General features: G+C 43.1%; 1 pseudogene; it reads right to left on the minus strand.

The window, feature by feature from the left end:
• Nucleotides 1–5276: 5276 nt before the first annotated feature.
• The window catches only part of LOC121459267, a 37063-nt pseudogene continuing 23896 nt past the window's right edge, over nucleotides 5277–18443 (minus strand).

The following is an 18443-nucleotide window of genomic DNA, read 5'->3' on the forward strand; positions in this document are numbered from 1 at the left end:
ACAGATCTTTGAAGTGGTTGAAGATTACCTATCTATGCAGAATACAATCTCTATGCATTTAAAAAACCTAATTAGTCTGACTAAAAGTATAACAAACACAAATGAATATTGACCTAAAATACTTAATGCCTATATAACTTAAAGATTAAGACTTCATATCAGAATATTAAAAATCTTTAAACAACTGTGCAGTAAGGAGGACAATGACATAAAATGTAAACAATGTAAAATTCTTAATCAGAGGTAGAAATACGTAATGCAATATGATAAATATACCCTAAGATTGTATTAATATACAAAGTGCCTTAAACAGAGGTAGAGACATGCATGCATACAATATGACAAAATCATTTTGCATAGGTGTACAAATATTGTAAACAGAAATAACAAATATAATTTGAACTTGTATCAATATACAAGAAACTATACCAGTGTAAATTGTCCATAAATAATAGCTCAAAAGTATTTGCTCTATTACTAACTATTATTATTAGTGTGAAAAAGTTCACACTAAATTACCTATTATTCCATTCAATCTTCCTTTTTTTGAGATCTCTAGGCCTACATAATTTCCACTCCAACCTCCAATCCTGTGTGAGTAATAATCAACTCCTAAATGGAGTCTCTAGCCATGAGGACAAAGTTTGTTGGGAGAGGGGACATTGCTTTCTAGAATTGTTTCCTGCTGTCGTGGGGGTGATGATTTTTCTATGGGATCCTGTAAAAGTAAAATGATGGTTAAGTTTCAAGATTGTGTTTTGTATAATTACAAATGGTCTCTAAGTAGTTGATAGAATCTTTTTTGTTTGTTTGTTTGTTTTGAAGTTTTTATTTGGAGTTCTGGCCAGAACTTTGTAATAAGGTGCACCATTTCTGCAGCTGGTACCCCAAAAACTGGTCTCATAGTAGTGCTATCAGCATCATGACATCATATCAACAAGGTGAAGTCATTGTGGGGCCCCATCTTCCTCCTGGAAGCTTCAAAGATTACAGCAGGAAAATCTACTGTTCATTGTGGAAAATTTAAGCATTATTCATGTCAAAAAATTAGCATGAGCTCTTTGTCAAGGTTCATTGTCTTCCCATAAATTTTTGATTTTATCAACAGTAAAAGGCACTATAATCTCAGGGTCTATACCTGCTTGTTGACAAAGTCTAAACTTTTCTTTTATAATTAGTTCAGAGACCTTTTTCCACATAAGTTCTTAATTTTTTTTACTTGGTTTATATGGTAAAAAGATCCATTCTAAGATAATATCTTCCCTTTGCATTAAAATTCCTGAAGGAGAAATTCTGGAAGGCAATATGACTAGAAAACTATTAAGATTTGGATAAATAGTTTTAATATAAAACTATTAAGATTCTCTCCATCTACATGTGACTCCTGTAATTTCTCTTCAACAATCATTAATACCTTTTCCTCTTCAGCTGTTAATTCTGTAGGACTATTTAAATCTTTCTCAACATCTAAGGTTTTGTTAACTGAACTATTAGGTCATGTGTTATCCCAATAGACAGTCACCTACTGGAAATATCTCATAACAATCTTTGAAAGTCATTAAGAGTCCACAATTGGTCTCTCCTAATTTATGCCTTTTGTGTTCTAATTTTATGTAAACCTATTTTGTAACCTAGGTAATTGAAAGATTATTCTCTTTGTATTTTTTTAGGAGAAATTTGTAATCCTCATTTAGGGAAAACTTTTTTAACTTCTTCAAACATTCTTTCTAAAGTATCTATCTGCATTTGAGTCAGATAACAAAATGTCATCCATGTAATGGTAAATTATAGACTTAGGAAATTTCTTGCATATTATTTCAATGGCTGATTTACAAAGTATTGGCATAGGGTGGGGCTATTGAGTATTCAATATTGATCCATTGGTATCTCCTAGTAGGCACTGTGAAAGCAAATTCTCCTCGATTTTTTTCTTGTAAAGGTACTGTGAAGAAACAATCTTTTAAATCAATAACTATAAGAGGTCATCCTTTGGGTAATAGAGAAGGCTGAGAAATTCCAGACTGTAGAGGGCCCATAGGCTGGATAACCTTGTTGACAGCTCTTAGATATGTCACCATTCTCCATTTACTAGATTTCTTTTTAACAACAAATACAGGAGAATTCCAAGGGCTGGTTGATTCTTTAATATGATGAGCATCTAATTGCTCCTGTACCAGGTGTTATAAAGCCTGAAGTTTGTCTTCCACTAAAGACCACTGTTTAATCCATATGTGTTTCCCAGTTAACTATTTTAAAGACAAAGCTGTTATTACCTCTGAAAGTTTGCTAGTTGCTTTGTGTTCTTATACAGCCTGAATGGCTGGTGACTTTTTTCTTTTTTAAAAAATAATATTTTATAATATACTTCCCAGAAACATGAGTTTTGGGGACTGCAGGAATGCTAACCTGGGTATTCCATTGCTGTAGCAGAACATGACCCCATAAATTCATTGCAATATTAGCTACATATGGCCTTAGCCTTACTTTCTGTCCTTCTGGACCTATGCATTCAACCTACTTTGTGCTTTATTTTACTTGAGATAGGGTTCCAATTCCTAGAAATTAAATATCTGCCTCTCGAAGAGTCCAATCTGGATGCCAAGATTCTGGAGTAATAGTAGTCACATCTGCACCTGTGTCTATTAATCCCTCAATCACAACGCCATTTATATGCACTCTTAGCTTTGGTCTTTGATCATTTATAGAAGTCTGCCAAAATATATGTTTCCTATTTCCTACTGGAGTTTTTTTGACTCATCCTTTTATTCTATCATCCAGAACAGTATGGTTTTTTACAGTAGGCACTGGATTGTTTAATTTTCCTAGTGAGACATGTTCTCCACAGTGACTGGGAATTACTGGACCTTGTTTGACATCAGGGCCTGTGAGAGGCCCCCCCCCACCAAGGAGATTCCTAGTGGTATTGGGTTGCCCTCTTTGTCTCTTGTTGACCTACATTCATTAGTCCAATGTCAGCCTTTGCCACACCTCCTACATATAGCAGAGGGCTGAGTCCTCCTATTCTTGCCATTCCTAGAGGAGACATTATTCCTAGGAATTCCTTGTCTACAGTCCCTTCTTAGATATTCTATTCTTCCACAATTAAAACATTTGGCATTTTGGTGTCTCCTTATACCATTGGAAATTGCTTCTCCTACACAAGCTTCAGTACTATAGCCAAATGCTTCAACATTCATTGTACGTAGGGTCCATTTATCTATGGCTGCTGATCTAATCTTTAAAGGCCCAAAGATCTTCTTACATTCTAAGATGGCATTTTCAAAACTAAGGATTCAATTAGTACATGTACATTAGCTTCAGGATCTGTCACTCCTAATTTTTCTTTGTAAGAAGTCTGTAAAAGGTTTTCTCTGGCCCTGTTTAGACCCAATATATGCCTCAGTTCTATTTTCTGGTTCCTGAATCCTGTCTCAAGCATTTAAATTTGCTGTGCTATAAAGGGACAAGGTGTGTTTTTCATAGTGAGCCTGTTCCTGAGGATCAGAGTAATGACCCTCACCAAGAATTTCATCTTGGGAAGTCTCAAATCCTTCTGCTTTCCACTGTTGCTCTAAAATTTTTGCTTCTTCTCCTAGTAACACTTCCAAAGCAGCTGAGGTCCATTTTCTAGGACTGCTGAGATTAATTGTAGCCAATTTCTCTGACAAATGGTGAATGTAGCCCATAAGACACTATCACTTGTTTTATTTCTTTTAGATTGCTAATATGAATTGGTTCCCATGCATATTCTTTGACTACCTTAGGGTACTTTGTGCCAGGTGGTCTGTCTGAGGAAATTACTGGACATGTAGTTGAAACTCTGTGTAAGTCATCCAGGGGTCTGACATGTACTGATGAGGCTAAATCCTGTCCTTGTACCTTCTGTCCCTGCTCATCAATTTCAATAAATTTCTCAGTCTTTTCAAATCTTTTTACTATTGCCTTTTTAAAAGTCTGAATCTCTTGTCTGGTGTTCTGTTCTAATGTCCTCACTGATGATACCAACTTGTTCAGTAAAGATAATGACTCATCCTTGAACATATTATAACTTTTCAACAGATTCCAAAAATTAGATTCAATAACACAAATTCTTTCAGGTAATTTTGGCAAATTGATGCTATCCCTCTCTGTAGCATTAAACCATTTTTTAAATGAGATAATATTGAAAACAAAGCTAATTGCTAGAATCAAATAATAGGAAGGAAAACAGTATAAGTCTTGCACAATACTTTCTATAATATAAGCAAAATAATTATTGAACTCCTGGATGTTTCAGTCATTTTTTGTAGTTTTTCAGACCTTACCTGTCATAATAATTACAATGCATTGGAGTAGGTGTAATAATCATTATCAGCCAGCAGGTATTGCAGTGGCAGCCACATGGCTGAGAGACGCTGGCAGCAGTGAACGTGTTGCTTACCTTACTTAGATACTAAAAATATGCTTTGTTTAACAAATTAATAACAGTTATTAAGGCAATCAAATGATTCCAAGAGTTGGAGCCTATGATAAAGAGAAACCCAAAGTTTTACATCAGTGCAAATTGTAGACTATGTGCACTGTGGAGATCACAGGCAGCAGTGTGTGGGCTGGCATGTGGGTCACAAACTAGGGAGAGCTAAGCAGCAGCCTGCTGCATTGGAGGGCTGGCTAAAGCTCTGGGCAGGAGAGTCAGTGCCTAATGCACTATGTGGCTGGTAGACTGATCCCAAAAAGTGTGGACTTCTCTTCATTCTCTTCATGTTCAGGTGCCAGATGATGGTGGAAGATACAAAATAATCTACCAGTAGTTCAGAATTATGTATAATAAAGGGTTTTTTATTTAGGGGAGACTTACAAATCACTGTTCTAGATCACCGTCCTCTGCATGAACAGGGAACAGGAACAGAGTCTAGCAGCCGGAAGTGAGAGCCGGAAGCAAGAGAGCAAGTCCAGGCTTTACAGCTACATTTATAGTGTAAGAGACCATGCCCAAGTGGGCTGGTATCTGAAAGGCTATTGGCTGAAGGAGCGGAAGGAGCTCCCACAGCATAAGTACATATGTATACATTTGTATGTGTATATACCATATGTGTGCAGAAACCCACAGAGGCCAGGGAAAAACATTGAGTGCCCTGGAGTTGGAGATAAAGGCTGTTGTAGCCATCCAGCATGGGTTCTAGGAACTGCATATGGGTTCCCAGGAAGAGCAGTGGGTCCTCTTGACTAGTGATTCATTTCTACAGCCCAAGATTTATTTATTAAACACAGAATGATAGACACTTGTATTACATGAGCTAAGGAAGGATGATGATGGCTAATTTGCCATCCTGGGACTCCAACTCCTTGCCCTCTAGCATATAACCCAGCTGTGTCGCACTGGCCTGGTTTTGATGCAATGCAGGCAGGAAGCTCATCTTGATGGAACTGCTCCTCTAGAAGATTTCTACTTTTGGCATTATTTTTCTTTCATCATATTTCTCTTGAATTTTCTTTGATTGTTTTTGGGTTATAATCTCTTTGTCCTTAGGAGTCAGCTTGGTTCCTTCTGACACCCCTGGGGCTGCACACAGTAGGACTCATTACCACTGTCAGTACCATGTGCTGTCAATAAGTATGAAGCAATTCTTCACCAGGGTCTTGGTGAGGACCAGTTCTGTATTGGACACACTGTAGACAAAATTAGTGATCCTTGTTTTACAAATACTACACTTAGAGCTCCAGAAAAAGTCACCTACATCCAATCTCAGGGCATTTTACTTGTGACTGCCTTCTGGAACTTGAACAGTATGCATGCAACAGAGGCCAAGTTTAGTGTTGGCAGCAGTCAGTCGCAGCTCAGAATTCCACTTTATGTGGGAGGGCCTTGTCTTACACCTGGCCTTGTAGTACTTGTCCTTGCTGTTCTGAGAGATCTTTTTTTTTTTTAACTCCCAAGACAAGGTTTCGCTGTATAAAAGGCTTGACTGTACTTGAACTCACTTTGTAGATCAAGCTGGCCTCAAACTCACTGAGATCCACCTGCCTCTGCCTCCCAAGTGGTGGGATTAAAGGCATGTGCCACCACCACCCAGTTTGTCCTGAGATATTCTCATTGCTCATCACTGGCTGAAAATCTAACCCACTGTGTGTTTGTGGTGTATGCTTGGGCCAGAGAGGAGGCCAGAGGAAAATTGGCTGGAGTCACTTCTCACCTTGTACCATCTGTGTCATGGGCACTGAATTCCATTCTTCAGGCTGGGTAGCAGTAACTTTAACCTCCTGAGCCATCTCACTGGCCCAGCAGATTAATTTTTGAGACAGAGTTTTATTATATGCATCCCATGTTGGCCTCAAATGCAATCCTCCTGTCTCTACCTCTCCAGTTTATAGAGAAACACTACCCTATCTGTTCTTTCTGTAGCTTTATTATCCTTCATATTTTCTCCTTTCACATATTCTCTTGTACACAAGTGTGTATGTGTGTTTCTTTTGGATATCAGACTATAATACATTTTGTTTGCAATTTCTGTATATAATTCACAGTTCTTGACATATAAGTTGAAAATATCTTGCACAAATATTTGGAAATTTATTTGCAATATGTAAAAATGTAATACTATGAAACCAGGTTTTTCATTTTGTTTTGGTTTGCTATGTTTTATTGCTACATGCTTCGTATGTCCGTTATCCACCATAAGTCACTTTGATAGCACACCCTAGATTGAATTTTCTGATCAATTGGCAATCTATTTTGGAAATGATGTAAGAATAATAAGTTTTTGGTTGCAAATTATAAGTCATTTTTCCATAATTTTTTTCCATGCCCGACTTTCCTCCTCGAGCTCCTTCATCTAATGAGATAAATTGTAATATATACAATAGTAAATCACACAGAATGTTACATATACACGCATGATGTGTGGTATCAATGGCTCCATTCCATTAAATTCATCCAGCACAAGGGAAGAAAATGGGTGTCCTCTCTCTCTTACATTTGTAGAGTTTGTAGATGTGTAATAATTGTGCATGCACATTTAAATGACCTCAACAAAAACTGAAAAAATTCAGTTGTACTATGATTCTAGAAACCCATATGTGAGACCTGGCAGCCCCTCCTTCCTATACAAACCATCCCATTGTTAGCTTTGGTAAGGTCCTTCCTAGAAACAACGAGACAGGAACATCTTAGCTCAGATTTGCCCTCTGACAGGACTGTCCTGGAGGGAGAGACAAAATTAGAGAAAGATTTTTTTTTCTGGAGACAACTATCTTGGAGGTTCATCCTAAAAACAGTCTAAATGCTAGAAGAGGAAGGACCTAACTAGGAACAGTAGGAAAGAAACCCAGAGTTGCCTTCTGGTCAGGCAGCTGTGCAAAGGCATGCAGCCTAGAGATGCTGCAGCCTCCTCTTCTCCGACAGCACTGTTCCTGGAATCAAGATCCAAGTTACTAGAAACCAGTGGTTTGGGAATGCTTCCTTCTTTTTACAACTATCCCGAGGGCCAGTGGCTGCATGGTAGACAGGGCAGGGGTACAGAATAGCAGCTTATTCAAAGTTTCCCACTGCCTGAAAATGTAGATGTGGGTACTAAGATTGGGTACCAGCTGTGGGGGTGAAGTCAGGCTCCATGAAAACTGTGGAGATGCAGTTTTTTTGCCCCCATCCCTGGCAGCTGTGGGCCTGGGTGAGGTATGCTGTCAGACATGGTAGTGGACAAGCTGGCACACTGGGCAACTCTGGAGGTGCAAAGGACAGAGCTGGAAGGAGGCTGATCTGATAGATCAGATCAGGGAGAAAGAGCTAGCCTTTAAGAGGCATAGGCAGGAGGACCAAGAGTTTAAGGTCATCCTTAGCCATAGAATAATGTTCAGTGCCATCTTGGGCTACAATAATATCACGTGAAACCAGGTGAATTAAAGCCAACAAAACTGAGGACAATCAGCTTGGGAAGTTCTGTGAATCACCAAGTTCTGGCATTGTGAAGCCACAGAAGTGAGTCTGTCTGTGCTTCTCATGTAGCTTGCTCACAGCACTCAAACCTGGGAACCTTGTATCTGATCCCAATTACCTCCCACCAAGCCTTGCATTTACTGCTCGCTATTAGCAAGTGGTGTGTCTCCCTGCCACAGACTTGGCAATGCCTCCCAGGATTACCAAAAGGGTGAGCTGATTAATCTGGGGACCTGTGTGATCATTGGTCCCCCACCCTACCCAGAAGGAGTCCCTATGGCAGATGCTCTTGTCACTTCTCTTGCTATTCTTGACGACACTAAACATACCAGACTAGGTCCTATGCATTGGTACATGGCCCCGATAGTACTGAAATCTGTGCCCATTGCCCCCCGCAACCCTCTTGCTTGAGTTGAGCTTTCTCACCTCACACTGACCATCAAGTATCCATGGCTACTTCCACCCCAGGTCTCAACAAGCATTGAAGATACAGTAGAGTCACAGGGCTCCATAGAACCAGAGAGCTCTAAACATGTCTCAGTGTAACGGGCTGGATGTGCTTGCTGCTTCTGAATACAGTGATGGATGCTCGTCTTCATGACTGCTGGAGATTTTCATTAGTATGTATTCAATCATTCCCTCAGCCATTTTCTCAAGACAAAAACGATGTGTTCCTTGTCATTGAAAAAAAAAAGGTCCTTTCATGTAACAGGTGGGAACTTCCTACTGGGAAGCTTCTCACACATGGTCATCGCAGTCACGTGATGGCTGTAGCCGATGCCTTTCAGCTGGAGTTTGTGCTGAGCACTCAGGCTTGTCTTGTGGTTTCCAGCCTAGAATTTTCAGACAGAAGACCAAGGATAACGGGACCTATGTGGTCACTGATCTCCCACCCCACCCAGAAGGAGTCCCTGTGGCAAATGTTCTTGTCACTTTTCTTCCTATTCTTGACAACACTAAACATACCAGACTAGGTCCTATGGTCCATTTCCAGTGCTAATATCAGCTTTACTGTCTGAATTCCCATCCGCACTCTGGACTCCTGAACCTGACAAAATTGCCCAGTGAGTTGGGTTTTCAGGATGCTACAGACCTTGAGCACACTAGGCATCTTCTAGACCCCTCCCTTCAAACTAGCTCCGTAGTGCTGCCAGCAGCACCCCAGGCGTTTTCTATGGTATTACGTTTCCCATCACTGTTACAAAACTCCTGGCACAATCCACTGAATGGACAGGTTTATCTGGGGGTTTGGGTCTAGAAGGTTTCAGGGCAGGGCTAGATAGACCTGACACTTTTGGGCCCATGGAAAACAGGTACATTGCAGCCAAGGGGCATGGTGGAATGCTGCCCTTATTGTGGCCAGGAAGTGGAAGAGGAAGAAGACAATATCACATAAACCTATTTAGAAAAGAAGCCTCAAGTGACCTAATGTCTTTCACTAAACCCAGTTCTTAAAGGCCTTATCTTTTCTCAGTAGTGCCAAACCAGGCACTGTGCCATAGCACATGAGCCTTCGAGGGCCAAAGAAGATACAAAGTATAGAAAATTACAAAGGAGAACACTAAAATGAATTATAAGAAGAAGGAATAACAGGTTGAAAAAATTATCTACATAAATATCCTCCCAGGGTAGAGAAAGACAAAAGAGCCAGCGAGATAGAAAACTGACTCAGAAACCAACAGTGAAAGAGACATAGAAGACAGAAAAAAGATAGCCCTGGATCTAAAAAGGAGCTCAGAGAAGATAAAACGTGACAAACAGGGCCCAACAAAGGCGAGGAGGGTGCCAAGAACCGACAAAAATCAGCAAGATGGATGGTAGAGGGGGAGAATTGGAACGAGAAACTAGGGGAGCAACAACACGGATCGGCACCACAACACTATACCACGAGAGCCACAGAGATCACAATGTCCCGAGACCTCCAGGCTAGCAAGCCAAACAAACAAAGTAAGAGAAAAACACTTGAATTGAAAGCCATCTCTGGAGGGTGTCCTCAAGTGGACCCTTGAGCTGGTGCCAGCCCTTCATGCCATGGCTTCCGTGGAGCAGTTAGAGAAGGGGATGAGAGCTCGGGTAGTGCCCACAACTGTCAAGGGGAGCCGCCTGCAGCAGCGTCCTCTCAAGGACATTGTTTTGTTCAGCGTCCTTTGTTTTGCAAAGGATTAGTGATGGTTCATTTTATGCCTCATCTTGGAGAAGCCATATTATCTAATTTTATGTTCAGATTCTGGACTAGAAACTTCTAGATTTTTTTTTTTTAAAGATATGATTAACCTTTTTACCCAAGGCACTTTGAGTAAAGCGGATGGCCCTCCAGACTGTGGGGCCTTGACCAGTCTGGTGAAGAACTATGTATTTCCGGCTGAGGTTTCCTGGAGAAGAAGCATTTCTGACAAATTCTAGGTTTGCCACCTGCAGTGCCTCTCCTGCGAATTTCTGAGGTAAGATTGCCTCAGAACTGTATCCATTAGAATCATGTTGATGAGCTGTACACAGGAAGGTTGTCCCTGCCTTTGTCACTGAGAGGAGTTTCATGCTCTTTTGCTGCCCGTTTGTATTGACTTCCACAACATCCCACTTGACCGTGTGCCTGATGAGAAACCCACAAGCATGTCATTTCCAAAAGCATTCATTTCAGGGGCCGAGTGACTCACTGCAGGTAGGATGCTGGAGGACAGGGAGATTCTTGTAAAATTTGAAATACCTGAAATGGAACCCAAGCTGGAGGCCTGGAGAGGTAGCCAGGGACACTGGCAAGGGCTCCACGTTCTGTAAGCCGAACAGACTCTCCGGAGAGCTGGACAGAGAGAACATTGGTAAGCCAGTGGTGGGGCGCCATGGTAGTGTTGACACTGAAGTCTGGGAGGTCAGGGAACTGCTGTTCTGGGATGTGACAGTGGGGAGATACAGGAATTGGGGTTCTCCAAGCACCTCCACTTGGACACCAGAAGGTCGGAGATGCCCTCTGCAGCAACAGAGTCAATTTTTTTTCTAGAATATTTCCCCTGCCCCGCCCTGCCCTCACTTAACACCGAGGTTACTAAATCAATATAATTACTATTTTTAAATCCGCCTGTTTTCCAAATGAATATTTTAAAAAGGTCTTCCTGTCACTCAGATAATTAAGTCGAAAATCTATGAGAAGCAGATTTGTTCTGAAACCAGAGTGCAAACTGAAATCGTATGGGAAGAAGTGCCAGCAACATACTCAAGGTGACATAACAATTCTCTTATGAGCATTGACCAGCTCAGAGGAGACTTAGAGCCCAAGGCCACTTCCGTTCTCTTGGTCCCTCTTCCCTGGCACAGAGGAGACTTGCAAATGGGCAGAGTCACCCGACTCCCCTACCTCCCAGCTGGGATTGAGGGACTAGAGTCTTTGTAGCTGGCAGTAGTAAGGAGCTTGACAGCCCAGATGCCATCCACGGGGGTGACAGACACTTACTACAGAGGTTCCCTGGGTCCTGGAGTCGCTCCTTGGAAGTGGAGCAGCACCAAGAGAGGAAGGCTGAATAATTGTGTTGTTGTCTTACGGAGGTATCGAGGCTTATTTGTTATGAGGCATCTAACAGCCTACGGTGGCCAGCAGAAGCTGAGGAAACGCCAGGGATGTGTGCAATTAAGAACAAGCGCTACTTAGCCTAGCCTGCCATCTGCTTTTGTTGTTTGCTTACTACTGTTTGCGAGTAGACTTTTATGTGGGACTTCACAGCGCTGGAACTTCTTTTTGCCCTCCGAGCACTAACATCTTCCTTGACTTTCCTGCTAGCCCTGCCTTTACTGAGACATTCCTTATGCTACTTGCCTGTCGTCACCGTATCCACCCCCCACACACTTTCTTCAGTGTTGCCATGCCGTGCAGTGGGCTTGGAGTTCCACCAGTAGAGACTCATCCTCAAAAGCATGTCACCTTCAAAGCCAAGTTCAGCCAGCACTTCCCTGAGCCCTGTACCACTCACAGGGGAGATTTCTCAAGTCTGCTCTCCACACCTAGGAATGACACTCCCTCTGGGACTGATGGCACTCCGCTCTGGGACTGGTCACTCTCCGCCCTGGGACTGGTCACTCTCCACCCCAGGACTGGTCACTCCCCACTCCAGGTGGGGGCTGGTAACACTCCACTCCGGGACTGGTCACAATGACTGGTTACTCTCCACCCCGGGATGGTCACTCTCTGCCCTGGGATGGTAACTCTCCGCCCCGGGATGGTCACTCTCCGCTCCAGGACTGTTCACTCTCCGCTCTGGGTCTAATCATGCTCTGATTTGGACTGAGAACACTCCACCCATGCTCAGTTCTGACAGTGAGATGGGAATGAAGACGGATGTGGCCTTGAGACTGACCCACCAGACATTCCAGGGCAGTTAGGGTTAATCTTCTCCTGGGCTTTTGAAAGCTGTAGTCATGAACTGAGGTGAGAGATCAGTCCGCACTGTGCTTTCCCTGTGGGCAGCAGAGCCCGAGTTCCATCTACAGTGTAAAAATAGATCTGGGTGTGTTTTTATAACCTTGGTGCTGTGGAGATGGAAAAGGCTGGATACCGGAGGGGTGCTGGACAATGGGGTACTTGGTAAACACCAGCACAATGAGGGATCCTGTATCAAAAATGCAAAACTTAGATGGCGCCTGAGAAATAACATCCGAAATTGTCCTGTGGCCTCCACACACACCTACACATGTGTTCATGCACCTGTGTGTGCGTGTATCATATCTACAGCTAAGAGCAGAGAAAAATAAGTTCACGTAGGGATACCTTCTTGCTTGATTTTTTCTGTCATACAATTCAGGGCCTCCTGACTAGGGAACAGTGCTATTCACAGTGGGCTGGCTCTTCCTGAATCAGTTACCACTTAAGATAATCCCCCAGAGACATGCTCCCTGGGTCATGATGTAGACAATTCCTCAAGACTCTATTTTCAGGTGATTTTAGTTGGTCATTAGGGAGATGAAGTGGTGGCTCAGCAGTTAAGACCTTTCCCTGATCTTTCTTAGTTCTCAGCACCCATATAAGGTGACTCACAACTGCCTGAAACTTTAATTCCAGGGAATCCAACACCCTCCTCTGGCCTTCTCAAGCAGTTACACTCATGAGGCATATACTCACACAGACACAAGCATATGCATTAAAATATAAAACAAACAATAACAACAACTCATGGCAGTCCTCCTGTTTCAGCCTCCAGGGACTAGGATTAAACTCATCCACCACCAAAACCAGCTAAATAATATTGAAAGAAAAAAGAAGCACAAAGATGGAGAACTTAGATTCTCTGATTTGAAGGCAAAATAAAATCTATCAGGAAAGTATGGTATTATTCTAGGATTAGACATACAGATCAGAGTAGCAGAGAACCTAAGAGTGAGGGCCCAGAATGTGAATTCAGTCCTTCTCAGAGGCTGAGGCAATGCTGTGTCTTAGTTAGGGTTTCCACTGTTGTGATAAAACACTGTAACCAAAATCAACTTGGGGAAGGAAGGATTCATTTCATTTTTACAGTTTAGAGTCCACCAACAAGGAGAATTGAGGGCAGGAACTCAAGCAGGCAGGGACCTGGAGGCAGGAGCGGATGCAGAGGCCATGGAGAAGAGATGCTCATTGCCTTGCTCCCCATGGCTTTCTCTGCACACTTTCTTATAGTATTCATAGTGGTTTGAAAGAAAACGGCCCCCAAAGGGAGAGGTACTATTAGAAAGTGTGGTCTTATTGAAGGAAGTGTATTACTGTTGGGGCAGGCTTTGAGGTCTTTTCTTCAAGTTTGCCTCAGTATGACAGCCAGTTGACTTCCTGTTGCCTGCAAGATGTATCACTCTCTGTTCCAGCACCATGTCTGCCTGCATGCTGCCATGCTCCCCACCATGATGATAATGGACTGAACCTCTGAAACTGTAAGTGAGCCCCCTCAATTAAATGCTTTCTTTATAAGAGTTGCTGTAGTCATGGTGCCCCCTCACAGCGATAGAAACCTCAAATAAGACAGCACCCAGGACCACCAGAGTTAGCACTGCTTGCAGTGACCTGAGCCCTCCGACTTTAATCGTCAATCAAGAAAACGCACCACAGGCTTGCTCACAGACCAATACTGTGGAGACATTTTCTCAATTGAGGTTCCCTGTCCCCAAATGACTCTGGTTTGTGTCAAGTTGACATAAAATATAGCCAGTACACTTAGTAAGAATGTTTCTTTCCAAGCAAATGCTTCTGGATCCATGGAGATCAATATGGAATGAGAAGGAACCTAAATCTTTGTCTCATGTGACAAATGGACTAGAGACCAAACTGTATAGAATCTCCAGAGGAAATGCAGAAAAAACAGTGTCTGGCTAGGATTAGGCCTTTGCCAGGCATATACAGATACCACAGTCCATGGCAGAACAAGTAGGTGGATGGAGCCCACCAAAATTAAAACTACTGTTTATCTGTGCTGGATAGTTTTTATATTAACTTGATACAATCTAATGTCATCTGAAGGCAGGGAGTCTCAATTAAAAAAAATGCCTTTGTGAGACCTGGCTGTAAGCAAGCTTGTAGGGCATTTTCTTAATTTACCACCATTGAGGGTGGTGCTATTCTTGGGTTCTATAAGAAAGCAAGCTGAGCAAGCCATGGTAAGCAAGCCAGTAAGCAGCACCCCTCCATGGCCTCTGCATCAGCTCCTGCCTTAAGGTTCCTGCCCTGTTTAGGTTTCTGTTCTGACTTTTTTTTTTTCAGTAATAAGCAACAATATGAAAGTGTAAGGCAAATAAATCCTTTCCTCTCCAGGTTGCTTTGGTCATGGTGTTTTATCACATCAATAGAAACCCTACCTAAGGCATGGTTAACAGCACTGCAGATTAGCTAAACACTAGGTCGTGAAACACAAGATGTACAAAATAGATCCAATAGAGAACTCTCCCAAATATACATATTAGTCACATATATGGACATGTACATATAAATAAGACAGCCCTTAAGAAGAAGGGCAAAGGACTTGAATAGACAGTTCATGTAAAAAGACATACAATGGACATTTAAGCACAGGCTACATAGTGTATTTCATCTTTAAGGAAATGCGAATTAAAGCCATAGCCCATAGATGCCTGCTAGCACAGCTAGAGTTAAGGCAGGGGAGGCAGCACAGCAGGTGAGTGTTCAGCGGATCAAAGCTCATGCATTGTGGGCTGGGATGGAAGAAACACAGCAGCAGCACCCCAGAAAACAGTTTTGTGCTTTTAAATGAACACTGGTCCTGGGTATCTTGTCATTAGGGCTGGAGGATGAAAATGATTCCATCTGTCGTGCTCTCAAAGTCAGCGCTATGCTTCAGCTGTGTCCTGACCTCCTCCCCGGCCCCATTGGCCTCCAGTGACACAATCAATGGGCATAACAGAAAAGGGCAAGGCTACCTACCGCAGCAGTCAGGGTTGGGCTGAGGACTAGGCGAGGACTAGGTAAGTACACTGGGGGCACCCTGCTGCCAAGTCTGCAGACACTGAGAGCCCTTTTCCCGTTCCCAGTGCAGGGGAGAAGAGCCGAGGCTGATGAGGCAGTGACAGCTGCTGGCCCGGGAGGACCAGTCTGTGCCATGGATCGTCTCCAGGTGCCTGGCAGCTACCACTGGAATGTCACCCTTAGTCCTGCCAAAAGATGAGTTCTTGATTGTCCTGATTTATAGCTCTTAAAGACAAAGCCATCCAGAGTTTTAGTTCACGACTATGTTGGGGCTCATATTTTCATCTATTGTACCCCACTTTTCAGGGTGACTGTTTGCCATGGGGCAAATCAGTCATGTCTGTGTGCATTGGGATCACTCAAGGGCCCTTGGCCTCCCATCCTAAAGCAGTTGGGAAGCACTCGTGATCCTGGGCCTTGTGATGTGAGCAACAGAGAAACCTGAGGCTCAGCTGAAGCCAGGGCTTCTGAGCCACACAGCCTGAGGCCTCTGGAGCAAAGAATCCAGGTCTTTCTTTCTTCTTTTAAACTTTATATTAACAGACAAAGAATTAGGTTTCCAGATGGCATTTTCAGACAAGATTTATCTCTGTTGATTCTTTCCCCCCCTTTGACCGCACCTCTCCTGTGCCTTCCATCCCCAGAAGCCTGCTTTTAGCTTTCTTTTCTTTTCTGAAAATTTGAATTTTCATCCCTGAGTGCTATATTTACACAAATTCTTCCTTCTCCCTGCCCCCAACTCCTCCTGTTTCCCCCGCTCCCTTTCACGTGATTGGTCTCTTCTTTGCTTTTGTTATACACACACACACACACACACACACACACACACAAACATACACACACACATGCATACACACACGCATACACATGCATACACACACGTGCGCACACACATAAACATACACATACACATGCATACACACATACACATGCATATGTGCGCACACACACATAAACACACACATACACACACATACACATGCATATGTGCACACACACACATAAACACACACATACACACACATACACACTCATACACACACACACACACCCTGCTGAGCTCAGTTAGTCTTTGGTGTTTTCATGTTTAGGGCTGACAACTTGGGGTTCGATTTGTCCCTGGAGAAGACTCTTCTTCCTTTCTTTGCAGCCACGAGGGCCTGTAGCTATTATTTAGGGCTGGGGCCTCATTGGTATTGACCTGTCAGTTGGTGCTTTAATTGTGCAGGTCCTTTTTCGGTAGCCATATTGTTGAGATTTCATGGATGCAGCTTCCCTTCGTATACAAAAGATACTGTCTGTCAGCAGGCATCCTGGTCCTCTGGCTCTTATAATCTTTCTACTTCCCTTTCTGAAATGTCCCCTGAACCTTCAGTCTAGGGGTTGAATTGCAGATGTATCAGTTGGGATTGGGCTCCTGAGGTGGTTTGAATGAGATGACCCCTATATGCTTATATGTTTTAATACTTAGTCTCCAAAAGGTGAAAAATGTTTGCCAGGGATTCGGATGTGTGATCTTGTTGAAGGAAGTGTGTCACTAGGGGTGGGCTTTGAAGTTTCGAAACTCTCTCTCTCTCTCTCTCTCTCTCTCTCTCTCTCTCTCTCTCTCTGTGTGTGTGTGTGTGTGTGTGTGTGTGCATGTGTACATGTGCGTGTCTAACTTGTGAATCAAGATGTAAGCCCTCAGCTTGGTCATCCTGGCCTCTAACCTCCTGAAACCATTAGCCCTAATTAAATGCTTTGAAGTATTTAGAGCGCAGCTAGGAATTACATGGATTGAAGAATATGGTGGTTGTAAGTTCCACACTAGGGCCTATGGTAGCATCAGTCATGGCTAGGTTTACAGTATCAGGTAAGAATTTCCTCCTAGAAAGTAGATGGATCAGGAGCACCATGAGAACCTGGCCCACAGAATCAGCTGACTGGGACTCATGGGAGCTGAGGAGATCAGGGAGTCTGCAGGGGTCTGACCTAAGTCATCTGCATAGATGTTATGGCTGAGTTGCTTGGTGTTCTGGTGGGATTCCTAACAGTGAGAGTGGGGGCTGTCTCTGACTCTCTTGCCTGCTTGTGGTTCCTTTTCCTCCTACTGCTTTGCCTTATCCATCCTTAATGTGACGGCATGTGCCTGGTCCTACTGTAGCTTCTTATGCTACGCTTGGTTGATGGCTCTGGAGGCCTGCTCTTTTCTGAGGGGAGGTGGAAGGGGATGTAGCTCAGGGAAAGAGGAGAGGTGGGGAGCAGATATTGGGGGGAGGGAAAGGAAAACAATGGTAGGAATGTAATATATGAGGGAAGGATTAAAAAGAAAATAACTTCATAAAACATTTGATTAAAAACATCCCCTTCTATTGAGAGAGCCTTAAGTCAAACTGGACCGCAGTTGGCTAGCTCCATGTTTCGTCATCATCGCGCCACCGTTTGGGCTTCTTCCTGGCTTTGCCATTGGTGTGGTTCATAAACTTTACAGCTACGTATTGATTGCTTTTTCTCCCCTGGAAGCTTGGGTAGCACCTTTGGATATGGTGGGAGCCAATCCTCATGAAGGAGGCTTCCAGGTCAGTTCATCTCAAATCCACTAAGTATTGTGCTCGAAGTGTGTGGTATCTTTAGCGATAACGGGGGTCTTGCCTTCAAGTTCTGGAAGAAAACCAAGGCTGAAATGCAACAGCCTCTATTGTTTTGTGAATCTCTAGACAACCCTGACCAGAAACACAAAGGGAGGTTTGCTGTGCCTGGCCGTGCAGTTTTATTAGATAGCCAATGGTTCTCGGGGTGCATTATTATACCCCAAAGGTCAGACATAACTTTCCCCCCTGTCCCTTCTCATTTCTCTTGGTCTTTTCTCACAGTCTCACATCTAGCTTCATAGTCTATCCCTACTTTCACTAATTTAGGACTGGGCAACCCACAAGGGGATTTGTTCCTGAAGAAAAGTGACTCTCCCTGTCTCAGCTGCCATCGGCCAATTTCAGCTCTTCTACCAAGAGTGAGGCCTTGTCAACCTTCCCTCCACCCAGGTTGGTGTGTTGACTGGTGTGATCCTGTGAAAGCAACCATATTCTAACATACAACCTTTTTTAAAAAGACTTTTTAAAAATG

This window comes from Microtus oregoni, unplaced genomic scaffold (assembly GCF_018167655.1).
Source record: "Microtus oregoni isolate MIOR12 unplaced genomic scaffold, Mior012 000019F_ref0000042, whole genome shotgun sequence".
NCBI classification, from domain to species: Eukaryota; Metazoa; Chordata; class Mammalia; order Rodentia; family Cricetidae; genus Microtus; species Microtus oregoni.